Raw genomic sequence first — 22,029 nt, 5'->3', positions numbered from 1 at the left:
TAAGCCTTTATTTTATGGCAAAATGAAATGTTGCTGACCATAAAATTACAGGGCACGTGAAATTCCTTTGTTGCCAAGATATTGATCATTGATGCCTACCTATACCTAATAAATAATCAGCCATTGAAATTCTCAGGAAACAATTTTATACATTAGGTTTCTTCCCCCTACCTAAAGTAAATGTAGTTTCATGGGCAGGTGTTATGTTTGTCAAAATGAAAATACTACATGACTGCTCAAAGATAAAGTTTAATAAAATATGTTAAATGATTTTGGAGATTAAAATTGTTTACAATGCGTTAAACAATCTGTCAAAAGTCATTAATGTATAATAAAACAATACTAAATCCTTAACAAAAAATTAGTAAAGTTAAAGAAAATTTAGCTTTATTTAAAGTTTCATAGTTCCCAGGATCGTCATTATTTATTTAATCATTATACCCTAATGATAATATAATTAATGCAATTTCCAACTATCTAAATTTCTCTAAGATTTTTAGCCCTTTCTTGGTAAAATACTAATTTAATACTACCAAATATGGAAATTGCCAGGAGCTTGATTTTTAAAATCACTTTAAAAAGTCCATTTTAAGATAGCAACGTTGAGCAAGATTCTAAATATTTCTCCCCTCATCCAAAAAGACATAACCAGGATAAAAAATGGTATCAAATTAGATTATACCAGTTAAGTAAATGAATGGAAAACACAATGTTATACTATAAACACTGGGAAATAATATTGACTAATAGAGGAAAACCAGTATATTACATTTGTTAGCAAGATAAAATATAATAGGAGATGATAGTGGGATATCCTCCTCAAACACATCACAATAATATTTGATCCTTACCCCCATACCACTTTGGCAGATGAAGATTCAGAAAGCCATACAATAATGCCATTATTAAATTAGGTCACAACTGGAACAGAGAAATTTACATATTCAATATTTTCTTTGCATTTTTTTTCAGTTTGAAAGGGGGCAAGAAAAGGCAAGCTAAATAAACTAAAGTCACAAACTTGTCACAAACACAATGTCAAATTTTCTTTAGACTTTAATATTAACTAGAATACCTATAAGAGGAAACATGCAGGCTCTGGTTCTTCAAATAACCTCAAACTCACTATGCTTTGGCTACCTTGGACTTCACTTCTCAGCACCGTTTGAGCTTGTGTTCAGCTTGTGCCAGCCGCTCTGCACTTCTCTCCTTCCCAGCACCCTCTAAGCTTGAACTGCCCTTATCCCAGTGCATTCTGGCATTCTACTTTCTCAGCACTATCTGAGCCATTTTTCCTTTTTTTTAGAATATGCTCTTGCTTTTCTACACGTAAAATGGTCTTTCTTCCACCTTCTCCTTGGCTCTAATTTTTTGTTATTGCAATTTAAACATAAACTTTCAGACAAGGCTTTTCATTGTTTTGCAAAGCTTTCTATTCTTACTATGTCTGTACATTATGTACTGTTATTTTTTACTTATAGATTAATGCCATAAACTGAAAAGAAATCTCTGGTAAGGAAGGCAGAAAGGATTCGTTTTCAGAGTTCATTTTCTGATGCTAGGTTAGGAAGTGTATGCTCTTCACCTGGGCTCAAAGACATGCATTAAAATAATAGAAAAGTGAACAGATAACAGGATGAATGAGTAAATAGCTGTTAGCTTTTGTGGTCTTACAATTTAATGTCTAAACAATCACATTGTAAACAATGAAATAAAGTCATTATTAACAATTTCACCTTGACAAAATAAAAACAAAAGAAATTTTTGTGGGATACCCCAACCTCCTTAGAAACCCAATAAGTAAAACAAGCCTTTTTTCTCCATATAGAATCTTTGAACTCTTAATGTGCTGAAGAGCCTGTTTTCATACTATCCACTGGATATCGAATTAATTCTTGATCATTTGATAAAAGCAGGTGATTTTTCAAATGACTAAGTCACATATATTCACAGACAGACCTTTTTAAATCTCTGTATTGATACTGAAATTATTTTCAGATATTCAAACCCATCAGTTTGGCCATGGCACATAAAGATTTAACAATGAAAGCACAAAGTATGCACACTTTTACTATTTTATTATTAAAACCTCATACTTATTCTGAAGCCTTTCTGTCAGATAATTTTATAGTTCAGATAGAATCATATAGTGCTCAATTCTCATTTTTAAAAGGAGCCTGGAGTTAATTTCACTGGTATGATGGCCTGAGAAAGAAAGTTGGAGACAAGTAATGAACAATTTCTTTGCAGGTGCTTCTACATCAAATTCAATATAGAGCGTTAACTGCAATTGAGATTTAATTGAAAAAAAATGACAGCGGGCAATTTACTGCCATGGTACTTAGATATCACAAAGAAGAAGAGGAAAAACATTAAAGAAAAAAAAGCTACAGACATTGATATCTATAGAAGCTGGACTGGCAGCATCCGCTTCTGATGCTTGCTCACCACTAACAGGCATACAAGCTAAAATTGGAAACATAACTGATATTGATAGGTGTTGACCACAGAGAGGGAATTGTGCTGCTTGCAACAAATGATAAAGAAATTAAGGCACTGCCTGGAAGTATTATCTTATCACCCTGTAGTGCTATAGAGAATTTTACAAGAGAGCAGTCCTTTACTCCTATAGTTCAGTTCTTTGAACATATATATAAATGAAAATAATATTTTCTTTTGTTTTTTTTATTAAATTCTTTTATTGGTACATTGTAGGTATACAACACAATTACCTTCCTCATCGGGAATTGTACCTTTACATAATGCATCTTGGTTCTTGTTTTTTCCCCATTTCTAGCCCTCCCTTCACCCCCTTCACCCTTCCCTATTTACAAACACTTTATTACCATTTTTTCCATTTCTCATCATTTTTCCTTTCTCTTCTTTCCTTTCCCCTGCCCCTCCCACTACCCCTACCCCTTTGGACCTTTTCTTTCTATTCTATATTTTTGATTATTCATTCTAATCATTGGTACATTTTAGGTATTCAGTATAATGACATTCATCATTGGAAAGTTGCACCTTTACATAATCTCTCTTGGTTCTTATTTTTCACCCTTGCCCAGCCTTCCCTTCAACCCCTCCATTCCTCCCTATTTACAAAGACTTTGTTCCTATTTTTTGATTTTCTCACATTAATCCCATTCCCTTCTATCCTTTCCTCTAGCCCTCCCACTTCCTTCTCCTTTGCCCCTTTTCTTACTGTTGCATATTACCTATTATACATTTAGTCCTTAATTACACTTTCAGTTTCTCACACCAGAGAAACTATTTGGAATTTATTCATGTGTGTCCTATTTATTTCACTTAAGAGTATCACCTCAATGTGCATCCACTTAGCTACAAATGACTCTAATTTCTCATTTTTATGGCTGAGTAGTACTCCATTTTATTAAAAAAAAACACATTTTCTTTATCCAATCTCCAGTTGATGGGCATTTGGGCTGTTTCCAACTTTTAGCTATTACAAACTGTGCTGCTATGAACATGGACACACATATATCACTGTGGTATGATTCTTTTAATTCTTTGGGGATGATCCACAGCAGTGGAATAGCGGGGTCAAATGGGACTTCCAGTCCTAGTTTTTGAGGTATCTCCATACTGATTTCCACAGTGGTTGCATCAGTATACACTCCCAACAGCAGTGGAGCAGGGTTCCTCTTTCCCCACAGCACCACCAGCATTTGTTATTGGTTGATTTCATGATAGCAGCCATTCTTTCTGGAGTAAAGTGGAATCTCAGCATTGTTCTCATTTGCATCTCTCGAATAATCAGTGATGTTGAACATTTTTTCATGTATATTTTTCCTATTTCTACTTCTTTGTCTGAGAAATGTCTGTTGATTTCAGATGCCCATTTTTTGATTGGGTCTTTAAATTTGGGAGGTCTGATCTTTTTAAGTTCTTTGTAGATTCAAGATAGTAGACCTTTGTCTGAGGAAGAGCAGGTGAAGATTTTTTCCCACATTGTGGGTTGTCTCTTCACACTGCTGGTGGTTTCTCTTGCTGTGCAGAAGCCTTTTAATAAGAAGAGATCCCACTTGGTGATTGTTTGTGCTAGTTCAAGGGCAACTGAGGTTTTGTTCATAAAATCATTTCCTACACCGATGTCTTCAAGGGTTCTACCTAACCTCCGTTCCAACTGGTACAGAGTTTCTATTTTAATATTTAGATCTTCAATCCATTTTGATTTTAGTTTAGTGCATGGTGAGAGATATAGGTCTAGTTTTAATCTGTGGCAAGTTGAAGCCCAATTTTTCCTGCACCATTTATTAAAGAGGCTATCTTTCCTCCAGTGAGGGTGTTTGGCTCCTTTACCGAAGATGAGATGGCAGAGTGTGGCTGGCGTTGTTTCTGCATCTTCTAATCTGCTCCACTGGTCCTCAAGTCTTTTTCTTTGCCAGTACCATGCTGTTTTTATCACAGTAGCTTTGTAGTAAAGTTGTAGGCTGGGGATTGTGATACCCCCTGCCATGTCCCTGTTACCTAGAATTGCTTTGGTTATTCTGGGTCTGTCCTTGTTTCAAATGAATTTTTGGATTGTTTTCTCAAGGCCTATGAAGTATACTGCTGGGATCTCAACTGGAATTGCATTAAATCTACATAGCAGTTTTAGACGTATGGACATTTTCACTATATTTGTTCTCCCTACCCAGGAACAGGGGATGTCTGTCCATTTTCTGACATCATCTTCAGTCTCTCTTTTCAGAGTGCCATAGTTTTCAGAGAAGAGGTCTTTGATTTCTTTCGTTAGGATGATCCCTAGGTATTTCAGTTTTTTGGATGCTATTGTGAAAGGAATTATTTGCCCTATTTCTCTCTCAGTGAGTCTGTCATTGGTGTAGAGGAAAGCTATTGATTTTTGTGTGTTGACCTTGTAACCAGCTACTTGACTGAATTTGGTTATTAAGTCTAGAAGACTTTTGGTGGAGTTCTTGGGGTCTTCTACATACAGTATCATGTCATCTGCAAATAATGACAATTTGACTTCTTCATTACCTATCTTTATTCATTTTATTTCTTTCTCTTGTCTAATTGCCATGGCTAATGTTTCCAGAACTATATTGAACAGGAGTGGTGACAGTGGACATCCTTGTCTTGTTCCTGATTTTAGTGTGAAAGATTTCAGTTTTTGACCATTTAGTATGATATTGGCTGATGGTTTTTCATAGATGGCTTCTGTCAGTTTGAGGTAGAGACCATCTATTCCAATTTTTTGTAAGGATTTTATCATAAATGCATGTTGCATTTTGTCAAATGGTTTTTCTGTATCTATGGAGATAATCATATGGTTTTTGTCCTTGGCTCTGTTGATACAGTGTATTACATTGATTGATTTGAGTATATTGAACCATCCCTGCATCTCTGGGATGAATCCCACTTGATCAGGGTGTATGATCTTCTTGATGATCTTCTGCATTCTGTTTGCCATTAACTTATTAAGGATTTTTGCATCTATGTTCATTAGTGAGATTGGCCTATAGTTCTCTTTTTCGGTTGGGTCTTTCTCTGCTTTGGGGATCAAGATGATGCTTGCTTCCAGGAATGAATTTGGGAGTATTGCTTCCCTTTCAATTTCATGAAGAGTTTAAACAGTAGTGGCAGCAGTTCCTCTCTAAATGTCTTGTAGATTTCAGCAGTGAAGACATCAGGGCCCGGGCTTTTCTTAGTTGATAAGTTTTTAATTACATTTTCAATTTCATTGGTTGATATTGGGTTGTTCACAATTTTTAGGCTTCTTTGTTCAACTTTGGTAATTCATATGTATCTAGGAATCTGTCCATTTCTTCTGTGTTGTCCATCTGATTGGAGTATAGGTTCTGGAAGTAGGTATTGATGATCCTCTGGATTTCTGCTGGGTCTGTTGTAATTTGACCCTTTTCATTCCTAATTGCATGGATTTGGGCCTTTTCTTTCCTTTTTCTGACAAGGTTGGCTAAAGGTTTGTCAATTTTGTTGATTCTTTCAAAGAACCAACTCTTGGCTTCATTGATTTTTTGTATCATTCTCTTAGTCTCCATTGCATTGATTTCTCCTCTGATCTTTATAATTTCCTCCCTTGTATGAGCTTTGGGGTTGTCCTACTCTTCTTTTTCTAGAAGCTTGAGTTTGGGCATCAGGTTGTTTAATTGGGCTCGTTCTGTTTTCCTAAGATGTGTATTCACTGCTATGAATTTTCCTAGTAAGACTGCTTTCATTTTCTCCCATAGATTTCGATATGTTGTATTGTCATTGTCATTTAATTGAAGAAACTGTCTGATTTCTTCTTTAATTTCCTCTGTGACCCATTGGTTATTCAGAAGTTTGTTGTTCAATTTCCACATGTTTATGAAATCTTTTGAGTTTCTTTTGCTATGGATCTCCAATTTCATCACACTATGGTCTGATAATATACAGGGGATACCTTCAATTCTTTTGCACTTACTTAAACACGTTCTGTGTGTGAGTATGTGGTCTCTTTTGGAGAATGACCCATGGGCAGCTGAGAAGAATGTGTATTCTGATTTTGTGTGGTGCAAGACTCTGTAAACATCTTTTAAGTTCATTTGTTCAAGAGTTTGATTGAATTCTAGTATTTCATTACTTAATTTTAGTCTAGTTGATCTATCTATTTGTGACAGTGGGGTGTTGAGGTCCCCTACTACAATTGTATTAGTGCATATATGACTTTTCATGTCAGTTAGTATTTGTTTTATATAGTTGGGTGCACTAGCGTTTGGTGCATAGATATTTATGATTGTAATCTCTTCCTCTTGAATTCTTTCCTTTACAAGGATGTAGTGTCCTTCTTTGTCTCTCTTAATCAGTGTTAGTTTGAAATCTACTTGATCTGCAAAAAGGACAGCTACTCTTGCTTTTTTGGGGGTTCCTGTCACATGGAGTATTGCTGTCCACCCTTTAACTTTCAATCTATGAGTTTCCTTTTGAATGAAGTGTGTTTCTTGTATGCAGCATATCGTTGGATTTTGTTTCTTGACTCATTCTGCCAGTCTATTTCTTTTGATTGGTGAATTGAGACCATTAACATTGATGGTTATAACTGAAACATATTGACTTGTCATTGCCATGACTTCTTCTTTTTTTGTGTTCTCCTCCTTTACATTTAATTTCTTGTCATGCCAGATGGGTTCATTCTGCTTTGCTTCTTTGGGTTGTGATCCTCAATGTCTGTTCCTAGGCTATTGTGTAAAATTCTTTGGAGTGCTGGTTTGGTATTCATGAAGTTCCTAAGGTGCTCTTTGTCATGAGAGTATCTTATTTCTCCATACATTTTGAAAAATAGTTTTGCAGGGTACATCAATCTGAGTTGGAGGCTGTTTTCTTTTAGGGCTGGGAATATGTCACTCCAAGATCTTCTTGCCTTGATGGTTTGTGTTGAGAAGTCTGCTATGATTCTGATGGGCTTTCCTTTGTATGTGATTTGTTTCTTTTGTCTAACTGCTTGTAGAACTTTGTTCTTCTGTTGTGTTTCTGGAATCTTAACAATTATATGCCTATGTGTAGATTTTTTTTGACCAAGGTTATTTGGAGTCCTATATGACTCACTTATCTGTATGTCAAGCTCTTTTCTCATGCTTGGGAAGTTTTCTGCCATTATTTCTGTGAAGAGATTTTTTATGTCATCTCCACTCTCTCCTGTTTCTTCATTGAGCCCAATCTGTCTTATGTTATTCTTCTTTGAATCATCTAGCAGCTGCTGGATTGATTTCTCATGTTCCCTTATAATTTTGAAGCAATTTTTCTTTTCCTGGTCACTAATTGCAATCTTATCTTCTATATCTGAAATTCACTCCTCACATTGGCTCATTCTGCTGTGTGGACTTTCAGTGGAGTTTTTCATGTCCTGGAAATCTATTTGCATCCATTTTATGGATTCCATTTGTTTCTTATGTTGGGATTCCATCATGTCTCTGAGCTCCTCTCTAGATTTATTAATCATGTCTTGCACTAGGGGCATAATTTCTCCTGTTATCTGAGAAATTATTTCTGATTTCATTTTTTCCAGATCCCCTTTTGTTGTCACTTCAGTGGGTCCATGTTCTTGAGTAGCAGAGTGTTCCATCTCATTTCCCTTTGGGGTTGCTGTAGGTGGTCTGGAAGTCTGGTTTTGAGACTTATTTACGTGTTTTCTCATTTTGACTGGGGTGGGGGGCTGTTAGCACCTGCACGGATTACCACCTCTGAGCTGGGTGAAGTGGGACAGGGGCCAGGAGCAGGGGTAGGGATGGTGACCCAAAAACCCTTTCTTTTGGGCTGGGAGCAGCTGGAGGGATGGTGGCTGGGAAGCCCCTTCCTCTGGACCAGAGGCAGTGGGATGGCAGCTCAGAAGCCCCTACCTCTGGGCTGGAAGTGGTGGGAGGGATGGTGGCCGGGAAGCCCCTTCCTCTGGTCCAGGAGCAGGGGGACAGAAGGTGGCCCAAAAGCCCTTTCCTCTGGGCTGGGAGCAGCGGGACGTATGGTGATCAGGAATGCCCTTCTTCTGGACCAGGAGCAATGGGAAGGCGGCTCAGAAGCCCCTACTTCTGGGCAGGGAGCAACAGGATTCAGTCCCTTGGTCTGGTGGTCTTGTGTCCTCTGTGTCTTTGTAGTGTGGAATCAGGTGGTTGCCTGTCTGCAGTGCGGTGATTCGGTGTCTTCTGTGTGACTCAGGACCTCAGGAGGGCGTGCACAGCCCTGTCTGTCTGCAGCAGGCTGATTCGGTGTGTTCCATGCAACTCAGGACCTGGGTAGGGTGTGCACAGACCTGCCTGCCTGCAGTAGGCTGATTTGGTGTGTTCTGTGTGACTCAGGACCTCGATAGGGCATGCACAGACCTGCCTGTCTGCTAATATTTTATTTTCAATTTAGAAGTATCATATTGTACATTAATTTCAAAGAAAATATATCCAGAAATACCTCTCAACCAATAAGCTATGTATAAAGTAAAAGAAATTATAACAATGACAAGAAGATGCAAGAATATTGAATGATAAGGACAGTTCAAAGGTGTTTGCTCTTCATGGTATGAAACCCAGAAGGAGGATTGGAACCAGGATAGCAGAGTCAGTGTCACAAGGGTCTAGATGTAGATGCTGTTTGGACACAGAAAAGATGCATAATGGTGAATAAACAAAGAAATAAATAAGGCTTGTGTGAACATGGGAGAGGAAGAAAATAAGCACATCAATTAAAATAGAGAATGCCCCCCATATTGTAAGTACTCCAGAAGAATTTAAGACTGGAATTGAAAATCAGATGCTACATATATTGAGGAGGCAAATAAGGGCTAAGTAGTTAGGTATTCTATAGTAATTCAGCAAAGGCCTTATTAAAAATAAATTACAGATTTTCAAGGTGGTACTACATACCTATAAAGTCAGCTACTTTATAGGTTTAACCAGAATGAGCAAATGTTGGAGCCAAGCCTAGTTGACTTACAAAGATCCTGTCTCAAAATTAAAAGCAACAAAGGGCTGGAGTTGCAACACAGTAGTCAATGGTAGAGTGCTTACCTAGTATGTGTGAGGCCCTGGATTCAATTCTAGCATTGTCCTGCCAAAATAAAAATAAAAATGTTACCTTAACTACATTGATTTGGTCATTACACACTGTACACATGTATTAGATTATCACAAAGTACACAATTAATGGTGTAATTTCAATAATTTTTTAATAAATTAAAATTTTAAGTTGAAAAGAATAATTAAAAATATACTATAAAAATAAAACCAAAGGCTGGAAAGAATTTTGGAGAAGTAGAGATGGGAGAAGATTAGTCAATGGATACTAATTTATAGTTAATAGAAGAAATAAATTGTGGTATGCTACTCTCCAGTAATATGACTAAAGAAAGCAATTATGTACTGTATATGTAAAAAAAATGGATTTTGAGTATTTTCACCATGAAGAAATGATAAATATTTGATGGGAGATATGATTACTCTGATTTGAATAGTACCAAAAGTACACATGTATGGAAATATTACATGGTACCCCATAAATAAGGGTCATTTTTGTGTGTCAGTTAAAGCATAAACAAAACAATTCCAAATCCTTTCCTAAAGAGATAAAGACACCAGCCAGACAGGGAGGTGAGGAAGAGCTTTCTAGACAAAGGAAAGAACAAGTGGCAAATCTGTGGGGTGGGTATCAGAATGTTGTGGGTTCAATGAAGAAGTTGGCAGGATGGTGGAGAGGAAAGAGGGAGAGAAAAGGAAGTAGTGGTCGAGATTGTCAAGGACTGTTAGAAACTGGACTGAACACTGCATTGAAGGATTCTGTGCAGTCATACGGGACATGCATCACTCTTAATCCCAAATCTCTCTTAGTATTTTGTTGAAAATTCAGCATACAGTATATGTTTGAAATTTTAAAAGAATAACAGAAAGTATTGCAAGGTTATTGTGATTATTTGGGACAAGTGAAAAAATAGGTTGTATTTGTGTATTACATTATATAAAATTATGCCATTGTATAAATTAATTTCTTCATTTCTTTGTTTCTCTGTGTCTTTATTTTTTGTTTCATTTTGTTTTGTTTTGTTTTGAGATTCTGCTTAACATGAAGGGAATCCAATTCTATATTTTGGCTATAGTGAACAGGGCTGCAATATACATATCTTCTTGGTGGACAAATTCCTCTCTTTTAAGACTATATCAGATATTCCAATATTTTTTTCCCCTTTCTTTTGCCCTTCTCCCTCTTTCTACTTTCCCTTCCTCTTTAGACCTTTTCCTTTCTACTAGGGGGGGATGAAGGGGTGGAATGGAGGGAAGAGGAATGAGAAAAAACAAGAACCAAGATATATCATATACAGGTACAAATTCCCAATGATAAATATGATCATAATGTATACCTAAAATGTACCAATAAACTTAATGGATAAAAAAAGTATATCCAACAGTGGAACTGCTGGGTCATATGGTAGTTTTATTTTTATCATTTTATGGCATCTTCATACTATTTTCCTTACTGACTGTACTGATTTACAACCCCAACAGCAGTATTTGTTGGCTATTACTATGTCTTCTTTTGAGGAATATTAACTCATTTTTAAATTGGATTGTTTCCTTGGTGTTCAACCTTTTGAGTTCATTCCAATGTGGATGTAATTGGAGATCATTTACCTTGAGTGAAACAGACACAGAAAGACAGATATTTCATGTTTTCACTCATTTTTTAGAACTAAGAAATCAGCCTTACCAAAGTATGCAATGGGATAGAGGTCACTAGACAAGGGGAAGGACAAGAGAGAAAGGAGGCAGAACAAAATTAAGAGGAATAGGAATTGCAGTGGGTACCAGGAGGTAAGGAGGAATTGGAGTAGAGGAAAGGTGAATAGACATGTTCAGTGCATGATGTATGGAAATATCACAATGAATGTCATTTATATTTATAATTAATATGTATTAATGAATATAAGTTAATATAAAAGGAAGAGCCAACATACTTTATTTTCTTCATGTACTTTCTGCTAAGTGGTCATCCTTAAATACTGCTCTTTTCATATTGGTAACTCTTCCTTGGGATATTTGGATCTCTGCATATTAATGAGATAGTATAATATTTCACTATTTTGTGTTGCTGTTTTGTAGTTTTGAAATCACACCAGCCATACAAACTAACCAGATGAACGTATTCTCCTCTTTGTGGAAATATTTAATGGTTTAAAAATAGTCAATTTTCTACTTCATGTTAAGCCAATTTGGGTAAATTATAAGGTTATAAGATTATAAACATTGTGTCTCTTTTTTATTATTTTTATTTTAATTTAATACAAGTGGATATCAATAAGAAAAATGTAAAAACCACTCTTCCTACTTCTCTAAAAAACCCCACAATTGTATAATGAAATAACTAGATAAAAGCAGTAGTTAATATACACTGTGTATCATAATCTTAAAAGAATAGCAAAAATGTTCTGCAGAGTACAAATCACAGACAAAAAGGACTGTCTTACAAAGACGAAACAAAGAGATGCAAGCACAAAACTATCTCTTCCATGAACTAAGAATAATGGAAACTTATTCACACAATTCCATAGCACTATTTTAATAAACTTTCTCTTTTTTCCTGAAATCCTCCCACATCTATTATTTTCTATTTATTGAAAATGCTCTTTTAGAGTTGGTCTACTCCATTAGTTCTCCACTTGCTTACCTTATCAGTCTTCAGACTGTCTTTGAATAATCTTGATTATCTGCCTTCCGTGGAGTTTCATTCACCTAGATAGATGAATCTTTTATTTTTATTTCTTTCCTCTCTCTTTTTTTTTTTTTTTTTTTTGGAATTTTTAAGGTCTTGGAATCAAGAAGTACCATCGTCCAATTTTTAAAGTATTTTTCAAACTTCTAGTTAATCCAGGTCTTTTATGATATTATGTGGATATTAGAAATAGTCATTATTTACTAAAATAATAAAGCAATAGAATTTTACTGCATTAAAACTATAGGCCCTTATGGGAAGAGTTGTCATCTCTATGATAATGAGTCCTTTGAATTACACTGTATTCCATTCCATTTTATTGCTTTTTCACTTTTACTTAAACCCATACAATTCTATAAATACATAGAGAGTTATGTCTATTTTCACATTTTCATACTGTTCTTACTGGCAATATTGTATTTCAATTTTAAATTTTTTTGCTAATGTAAAGGAAAATGTCTATCATCTTACTTTGCCTAAAATTTTGCTGTTTGCTTCTTTGTTATACTAATATTGCTGTAAATTCTTATATATAGTGCCTAAATAATCCATGTGTATTTCTCTCCTTATATACACTTCATATATAATCCATATATACATTCTATATACAATCCATGCACATACATATGTCAAAGAATAAAAAATTCCTTGTTAATGCAGATGTGTTTTTCAAAACAATTACTATTTCACGGTAATTGTTTGATGATACAGTGTTGAACAGAATGTGATAGTGGGCATCTGTACCTTCTGCCTGATTTCAAGTGAGTGGCATTTATCACTAGGTATGATTTTCCTGTAAGATTGTAAAGATATCCTTATCCTTGGAGAAAAAATCCTTGCATTCCTAATTCACTGAGATATTTTATTAATAGCCAGTATTGCATTAATTAAATTGTTTTGCCTGGATACTGACATTTAAATGGCATGCATGCTCAATTTAAATCACTGAGGTTTTCGAGTTGCCTGTTAGATGAATTTAATGTGACTATTTTGAGTAACATATAAGTGTTTTGTTTCTTTTTTCAAAATGATTGCTAATAACTAAGAATTCTGCTACTCTAGATTCAGGATAAACCCCTCTTTTGGCCCTATGATTCAACTTAGATGAATTAAACTAGAGATATTTACAGCTAAATGTATGCACATTAAATCCACGCTATTAAGTGAAATAAATAGGACATATATGTGTAAATCCTGAATAATTTTTCTGGTGTGAGAAACTGAAAGTGTAAATAAGGATCAAAATGTATAATAGACAATGTGAAATAAGAATTTAAGAGAATACTATTCTAATCAAAATTTTAAAGTATGATTCTTTTGTATATATCTATAATATTATAAAATGAAGTTATTCATTAGTAGGAATTATTTCTTCTCTTTGAATTTTTAAGACATTTATAGAAGTTCAGGAAAATATTAAGACAAGAAAAATAATGGTAGAACTATTATAATAGAAATTATAACTAACTTGAAGTTTGCTTACTCAAAGGATGGACTATGTACTTAAACCAAGTCTTTAATAAATAATTCTTATAGGATATTCAAAAATGTATACTTAACTTCTTCTGTGAAAGAAAGATATTTTAATTGAGGCTGTCTGCTAGGATATACTAAACATGAAATCTTCCTGTCACAGCCTGTCAAATAGCTGGAATTACACACATGCATCACTACACCTATTTTAACAATATTTAAAGTATTATTCTAGGAGATTTAAAGGAAACTTTAAAAGTTGAATTAAAGAGCACCAAAGTCCTTGAACATGCTGATAAATGAAGGTAACAAAATTATTTGTATTCAACCTGTCAGTTTTCAATATTATAGATTTTATGTCCTTTTCTAACTTTTTAATGATACTCTTGTTCCTATTGAAAAAATGATGCAGCCATTTTTCTGATGCTATCTTGGTGCTAGCTTATCATTTTCTTATCCTCCTCTTTCTCCAGGAAAAAAAAGATATGAAAAGATTGTTAATTTTAAACCTTCTGAAATTTGCAGATAAGGGTCAGAGATTTCATTGTACTATTGAGTCAAATCTATCCTCTGCATGTGCAGATGAGGTGTGGAGACCATAGGCTTTTCCACTATACATCCCACGTATGTTCCCTCTTATCATAAGCAAACAGACTTGGAGAAAAGCACACACCATATATTAGATATCTATGAACAACCACTCACATCTTGTTAACATAATGTAAAATATTTAGTCTTTTAGTCAAAAGTGACACTATTTTAATAGTATCACAAGGTGCTCCAGACACTTTGATCTCTCTGTAATAAGACATTGTGGAAGATGTTGGTGAGACCACTCTGTCTGGGAAATTGACTGAAAAGCAGTTCATAGCTGTACTTCTCTACATAAAGTCTTCGAGAAAGCAAAAGGGTTCAAACATAACCTCATTAAATAAGACAGCAAGTCTAAGTGGCATCCAAAGCTATTAAACAAACTAGATTGGTCCATAATAATAAGAAGCATATTTCACATCTGTTGCATAGTACAGAGCTTTTAACAAGTAATAGGCATAATGTGCTGGAAAATAGTTGCTATTCCCCATCAGTATATCATTGTCAATGGTAGTCCTGTCTCAGAAGAAGCACTTATCTCATACACTTTATTGCTTGATAGCTTGGTGATTGCTTTTACAAAGCAATAAATTGATGGACTGATTCAGCACTGACATTAGGTTGTGCTCATTTTCAGTGATTGATGCTTTGAATTAGAACTCTTGTATTCCTCTCTGCTTTGGAATATGAAATTCTAAGCAGCCTGTCGATGTTACAAATAGAGCAGCTTAACTGATTCCAAGTGAGTTATATTTATTCACTTAAATAACTAACAGGCTTTCCCTTTAATAAAATTCTCATAATTTATATTTTAATACCTACATTTCCAATTAAATTGTCTAGCCACTAAAAAAAACCTTGAAAAATAGAGTGTATTTTTAAAATTGAAAATTTCAAAGCATATGTAGGAAAATGTACAAAATTCAAACATATAAACTACTATAATTTATTAGAAAAATTGAATAATTTGTTTCAAGTTTAAAAGACAAAATCTATCATTTTTCATTAAAAAGAAATTATTTGACTTTGTAGTTTTAAAATAGTAAAAACCTAGAAAGATAAAAATAAGTTAATAAAAATATATTGTTTCTTTGTTTTACATCATTTCACTCTTTATCAGAAATTTACTATGGCAGCATTTATTGCAAATTGTTACTATTAAGCACATTACTGTAGAAGCAAACAAATTCAATTAAAGTGCATTAAGATGAGGTATTTACTATTTACAAAGGATTAGCAATTTTGAGTGCATGATAATATGCAGTAAAATATGTAGTAAATATGAAGTAGAATATGCAATAAAAAAATAATGCTAAGAAAAGATAAATTTAATGAAATCAATGCTACCTTTGAAATATAATTTCCATTTGATTATCTCTGTATTTGCATAGTTTCTAATTTCATCATATATATTGCTTCATATGCCAGCTTTTGTGAAGAATAGATTCTGAGAAATAGAATTGTTGAGAAAAAAAATTGGATATGTAACTTGATAAAAACAGCTAAAATTCTTTTTTTTTTTTTTTGATGATGATACCGGAGATCTAACCCAGAGTCTTACCACTAAACTATATCCCCAGTAATTTTTAATTTTAATTTTAACTTTTAATTTAAATTTAAATTTTAAAAATTTTGAGGCAGGGTCTCATTAATTCACTAAATTGACCAGACCAGGCTCAAGTTTGAGATCTTCCAGTCTCAACCTTCCAGAATGCTGGGATTACAGGCATGCATTACCATGCCCAGTTCAAAAACACTGAAATTCTTTTAAAAATTCCAAAGCAATTGGTACCATTCATAAATTTGTAGTTACATTTATACTGACAACATTTTAGAACATTAAGAAGATAAATTAATAAACACTTATTAACAATATTTTTATTATTTTTAATTCATTTATGTAGTTTTAAACATTAATACATTTGGAAGTTTTTAATGTTCTGAACACTGGGAATAAACACGCTATAATATACCACACATCTTCAAGCATCACAAGTGTAAACAAATTATTAATTATGGGATGTAATTACATAATTGTCATTTAATAAAAAATCTTGTTTTTACTTTGTGTTATTGCTTGCTAAGCAATGATGTTATTCTCATAATATTCCTTTCAAAGAATTTTCTTTTGACACACATGCATTTGTGTGCATAAATATATAAAATTGCTGATTTATAAAATAGTAAAACAATAATCATGAATTACCTATTCATGGAGTAGAAATATTTATGATTTATAGAATCTTATAGTTGTGGATGCTGATTAAATTGATAGGTAATGTTCTCTAGTAGATAAAATTGAGTAACTATTTGTATTCTATAACAACATTTCTGGAATACTCAAGAGTTTCTTTAATATTAAGTTTCTTTTATGAATTTATTAAATAAATCAAATATTAATGTATGCATTAAATTATATGCATAAATATTTTTAAATGTTCTCTCATATCTTTAATGCTTACAAATATGTACATTTTATGTTTATAAGTAGAATTCTTAAATGATTCTAAGATACTCAGCTATGACACCATTTGGTTGGAAGAAGAAATCCAAATAAATGCATGAACTACTAATATAATGCTCCCAAGTCCTTCAAATATTGTGAAAATACATTAAAAGTTTCACACATCGTTTTCAGTGAACTTGTGTTCCTTTGTAGTACTAATCTTATGGAATTCCTCTTGGAGGAAATTATTTTGTTTGGAAATTATTTAAAAAATGGTAGAGATGTTTTAGGACTTCAGGAAAATGTTGACATACATTTGATGTCAGATGCCGTGTACTCTCATTTTAGCCAGGATAACAGGCTTGGTGACCGGGCACTGCTCAGGATTGGATAGGCATGGAGACTCAATAGTGATGAATAAGTAGTTATTCTCGGTATGCTACAGAAAATAAAAATTTCCCAAGTATAATCATGTCAAGTCACCCCCAAATGTAGAAGACTAGGAAACAATGAGGGCTTTTATTGTTTTTTTCTGCTTTGGGGAGTTTATGATTATTTTTCCATATTTATTTTCTCTAATTTAAACTTACTTTTTTAATTGACACATAAAAACAAAATTGTTCATATTGATGGGGCACTCTCTGATGTTTTGATAAAGCTGCACCTTGCATACTATTTACATTAGTTTAATAATATAATCTCTGAAAACATTTGGCATTTCTTAATTATATAAATATTTAAAATTCATTTTTATATCTTTCTGAGATACATAGTATAGATTTTCTATCTATAGCCATCCTACTGTGTAATGACAGAAGAGAAGTTCTTGCTTCTCGGTCACTGTAACTTACTACCCACTGATCAAACTTTCCTCACCCTGCCTCCCTCCTACACTCCCTGAAGCCTGGTCACCCCTTTTCTACTCTTAAATTTGATTAAAATGTCTTTTTTTATATTCTACATGTGAGTGATATCATGCCATGGTATTTTTTTAATGCTACAAATTATGTACACCTGGAGAGACAGAGAAAGCTACATTACTTATATATCTAATTCCCTTAACACTTGGAAAAATTAGGTGTTCCCTGAAATCTATTTGTAGATAAGGCCAAAGGAGATTTGTCATAGTGTGAATACTTAATTATAGTGTGAAATACATAAACAGAGAATGTTCCCTAAGGCAAATAAAACCAGAGGGAGATTACTAATGGTTTGACATTTCTATTTTTTATCAAAACATTTTTTCATCTTATAAAGAGTGTACATAAATGTTAGATTCAGATCTCACAAATATAGAAATATAAAAGTTTGAAATGTGTATATTGGAGTCATGTTAACCTTAAAATAAACTGTAGTATTGCAGTTGAATGTCCATTTTATAGATGTTTCCTTTGAAAGTAAAGTTAAAATCAGATTTGAAAAAGGGCACTTTTAAATTAGTACTTAAGTGACCTTATTATCAGTAGTAGTAAACTCTTACATGTACATATTTTCTTACTTGTACAATAAAATAAATGTATTATTAATAAAACCATGCAAATACATAGAAAAAAATAAGCCAAATGTGTATGGACAATGGCAAGCAAGTTTTGGACATACTAACATTAACATAAGGAAATGAAATAGAAGTTGCAAGGCCCAGATGGAAGTGAAGCATGCCTGGTGCCTTCCCTTGCTTTGCTCGCCCATCACTGCTGATCAGTGCTTCCACACAGACTCTAACATAATCTCAAGGACAGCTTTCTTCAAAAATGCTCATGTTGCAGGTGGCCGTTCATGTATCTGAAGTCTCTTATCACTATCTGCTTCCCTGTGTTACACATCGCGATCTCTCTTTTAGTCACTTTTTGTACATTTTTCTTCATCTGGTCCAGATTGCTATGTGGGCTTCCTTTGAACTTTTCCTGATTTCATTCCGCCTTTCTTTAAGCAAGGCATTTTGACCACAGTGAATTTTTAAACAGCACCAGCTGAGTAAACAGATGATAAGAAGAACTGAATAGATAGGAAAATGTAGTCTTGAAACATTTGTGGGGGTTGAAGAAGCTGAGAATCTTGGTTCAAAGTCTTTCAAGTTACCTGTGATTTTGAGATGGACCGCTTATGATTTGCCTCTTACAGAGATCAAACATTTAATTCCATATATCTAGGAACCTATAAAATGTACTCGTTTCTGGATATTTTAAAAATGAGTTAATAATAGGGAAGTAATATAATTTAAGCAGTGTGCAGGAGGTATGTTTAAATCTAGAGAACACAAAGAAATAATATACAGCAAGGTGGAAAAAGTTTAAGTTTGACTCAGTCTGGATTGGTTATAGTGAAATTCATGTTAATACATTTTAATGCTTTTAATTGCAGTTTCATTTTAGTAAATAAGTAATATGTTATTCAATACAACATATGGAAGGCAACATCTAATGGAAGTTGAGTGAGTGTTATACCAATGGATTAAGAATATGATATAAGCATCTTGATATTTAAAGTCTAGTATCCAATTGCATGATAGTAGATGACAATCTATTGACACAGATTATACAAAGACTATCAGAATTGCCTTATATAATACATAGATTGACATTAAATTTCATTCTCTTTATGAAATCTTTCTATCAGATATCTTTAAATTTAACCTGAGTTTTTTTTAAATCAGAAGATACTTGGAAAATATCATATGCTGATCCTTCTAATGTGTTTCTCAAACTATTAAAAATACAATATATTACAATGGATTTCAAATTTTCCAATAAGGAATAGCAATTGTGTGTTCAAAATTTTAAGTATCATTTGTAATACATGAAAAGAGCTGAATATAAATAGCTCAAAACTAGTATTAATAGAAATATTTTTCAGAATATTGAAAGTATGAATCAAAAAAAGAAAACTCTCTTTATCTTGATCACTCCTCCTACCTATCCACATACTGAATAAATACCTGAGCATTAATCTTTGGAGTGGTTAATTAAATGAGTCAACCTACCTGGTCCAAGAGATGATTCGATAGCTATTGTCCCAGCCCTAATCTCCTACCCCATTTCTCCCTGAGAGACATAATTTTATTAGTCATGTTCTCCATAATTATATGAGTCATGGTCCTCCTGATATAACCAACAGGATACACATACAAATAAACATGCACACACATATATGTTTATTTATTTGTATGTATTTATAAATGATGAAAGAGAGTGATAATTTAGTGTCAGGACTGGCTCACATGATCATGGAAGTCAAGAAGTCCCATTATAGGAACATTCCCCCCTGTAAGGTAGAGAAACCGGAAAGCTGGTAATGTAACCAAAGGCCTGAGATGGGGTTTGTGGTGGAGCATTAGAGGGTAAGATAGGACATTAAAGCTGGAGCAAAACCAGTCAAAAGGTGGGTAGAATCTGTCAAAGTCATGAGACCCAGGGCATATGCTCAAACACAGTATCCAAGATGACTGTTGGGCTCCTGAGTAGTATACATGAAACCAATTTGCAAGAGCTATTTTCAATTCTTCACTTACATTGGTATGAAGCCAAGGGAGTCAGTAGGGTAGTTTGTAGTTTAAATCTTGCACCATGCCAAGGGAGTTTTTGATAGGATGAAACCATCTCAATGCCTCATTTGCATGATTGAGAAGCCAATCCAGGAATTCTAGTTACAAAATATCTCTTTCCCTTTTCCTCATGGCTGTTATGAATCTGTTCACCAGCCTGGTTTCACTCTGCAAAGTGTATTTATTTCCACTCTCAATAAATACATATTCCTATGACTTATCTGTGTGTCTTGTCCAATTCTTTATTCTGGACAAGAACCTGGAAAGGATTCCCCCAGGACCCACCATATGGTAACATTTTCCCAACAAACAAGCCAAGAGATAACACCCTTTGGGAAAATTCTATTCTTTCTTTCTCTCTTGCCTTTCCTGTTTTGGTTCTTTCATAAAAGGCATGAGTGAGACAATTAAATTTTGTTAGGGCATCTACCACTATCCTTGTGGTGGAATGAACCATTTTAGTCTCCATTGGATGTAAAAAAAATATGCACCATGCAGGTTCCATGTGTGTATGACACATAAAATTCAATATGTCTCTTTTGCCCTCATACTTTTGTTCTTCCTGATACTTTATTCAGCTTTCTCATTTTGTAGGGGGAATAGCTTTCAGTACCTTCATCTCCTGCTTGAATAGCTACCTACTTCACCCTGCCCCCTTTTGTGCCCACTATGATCAAAATATAATTTGGGCTTTTCCCCTAGATGATCTTACCTTCTATTTCTAGCTGTCATTAGTAAGTTTCTGCAGAGTCTCATTTTCTAAAATCTTAGGGAGTTATTCCAATTCACCTTTCTATCATGTCTTCCAATTGTTCCTGTGGACACCAGAAAATCTCACTCTTATAGATGTGTTATGGTCTCCAATTTCAGGAAACATATGGGCCTCCTCCTCTTTTCCCTTCTAAATCTGGGTAAATTCCTTACCTTTTCTTCTGAAATAAATTCAGTTAATTAAAACACATAAGACTAAAGGCCTGAGGGTAAAAAAAATCAGACAATAAAGATGAAACCAAGTGGTTATATAAGTATGCAGAAGTAGAACTGGATTATTTGGTCAATAGATAATGACCCTATCTTTGCACTTAAAACTGTCTAATAATATTTTCTTTAAATGATGAAAAATAGGCTTCTATCTCTGCCGTTTTAAAAATAATTACAGAGGTCTTTTATTTTGCAATAAATGGAAGGGATACTGTTTCTCAAGTAGTTAGATGGAGCCAATAGGTGGCTCCAATCTGGTCCCTCAGAGTCATAGTTAGCTAAAACTATTTATGATACTATGCTTAGGTTAGATATTTTCTGCAAAAGGAAAGGAAAATCAGCTGAGATCCCTTATGTTCAGGCTTTTACGGCTCTTTATCAGAAACCATTACTTTTCAAATGTCCAACAGATATGGTACTTAAAAAATCTTCTGAGTAGGAGATTGAAATCATTGATAATTTTCTCCTCAGATCCTCACCCGTTTCTCAGGGAGATGAGTCTCCCTCACTTGTTTAATAAAGTAACCATACTCAAAGATCTCCTCAACCTTCTCCTTATAACCTTCACTGAAGTAAATCAGTTCCACCCTATCAAAGTGACTCTGAAACTTCATCAGAGGATAGCTCTGGAAAGAGAAACAGTACTCCCCAGCCTCCTCCTCAGAGTAGCTTTAAAGCTCTACTCCCCAGAGAGCTTTAAGATCACAGAACACACTCAGAATGGAGTTTCTTACTCTTCAACTCACAGATTATCCTACTCCTAAAAGAGGGCCCAGGAATACAGGGGACTACTTGAGTCCAGGCTCCTTTA

The sequence above is a fragment of the Heterocephalus glaber genome, unplaced genomic scaffold (assembly GCF_053883595.1).
Source record: "Heterocephalus glaber isolate CG9 unplaced genomic scaffold, H.glaber_assembly_v1.0 deba00000331, whole genome shotgun sequence".
Classification (NCBI taxonomy): Eukaryota; Metazoa; Chordata; class Mammalia; order Rodentia; family Bathyergidae; genus Heterocephalus; species Heterocephalus glaber.
Note: the sequence above shows the minus strand (reverse complement) of the source record.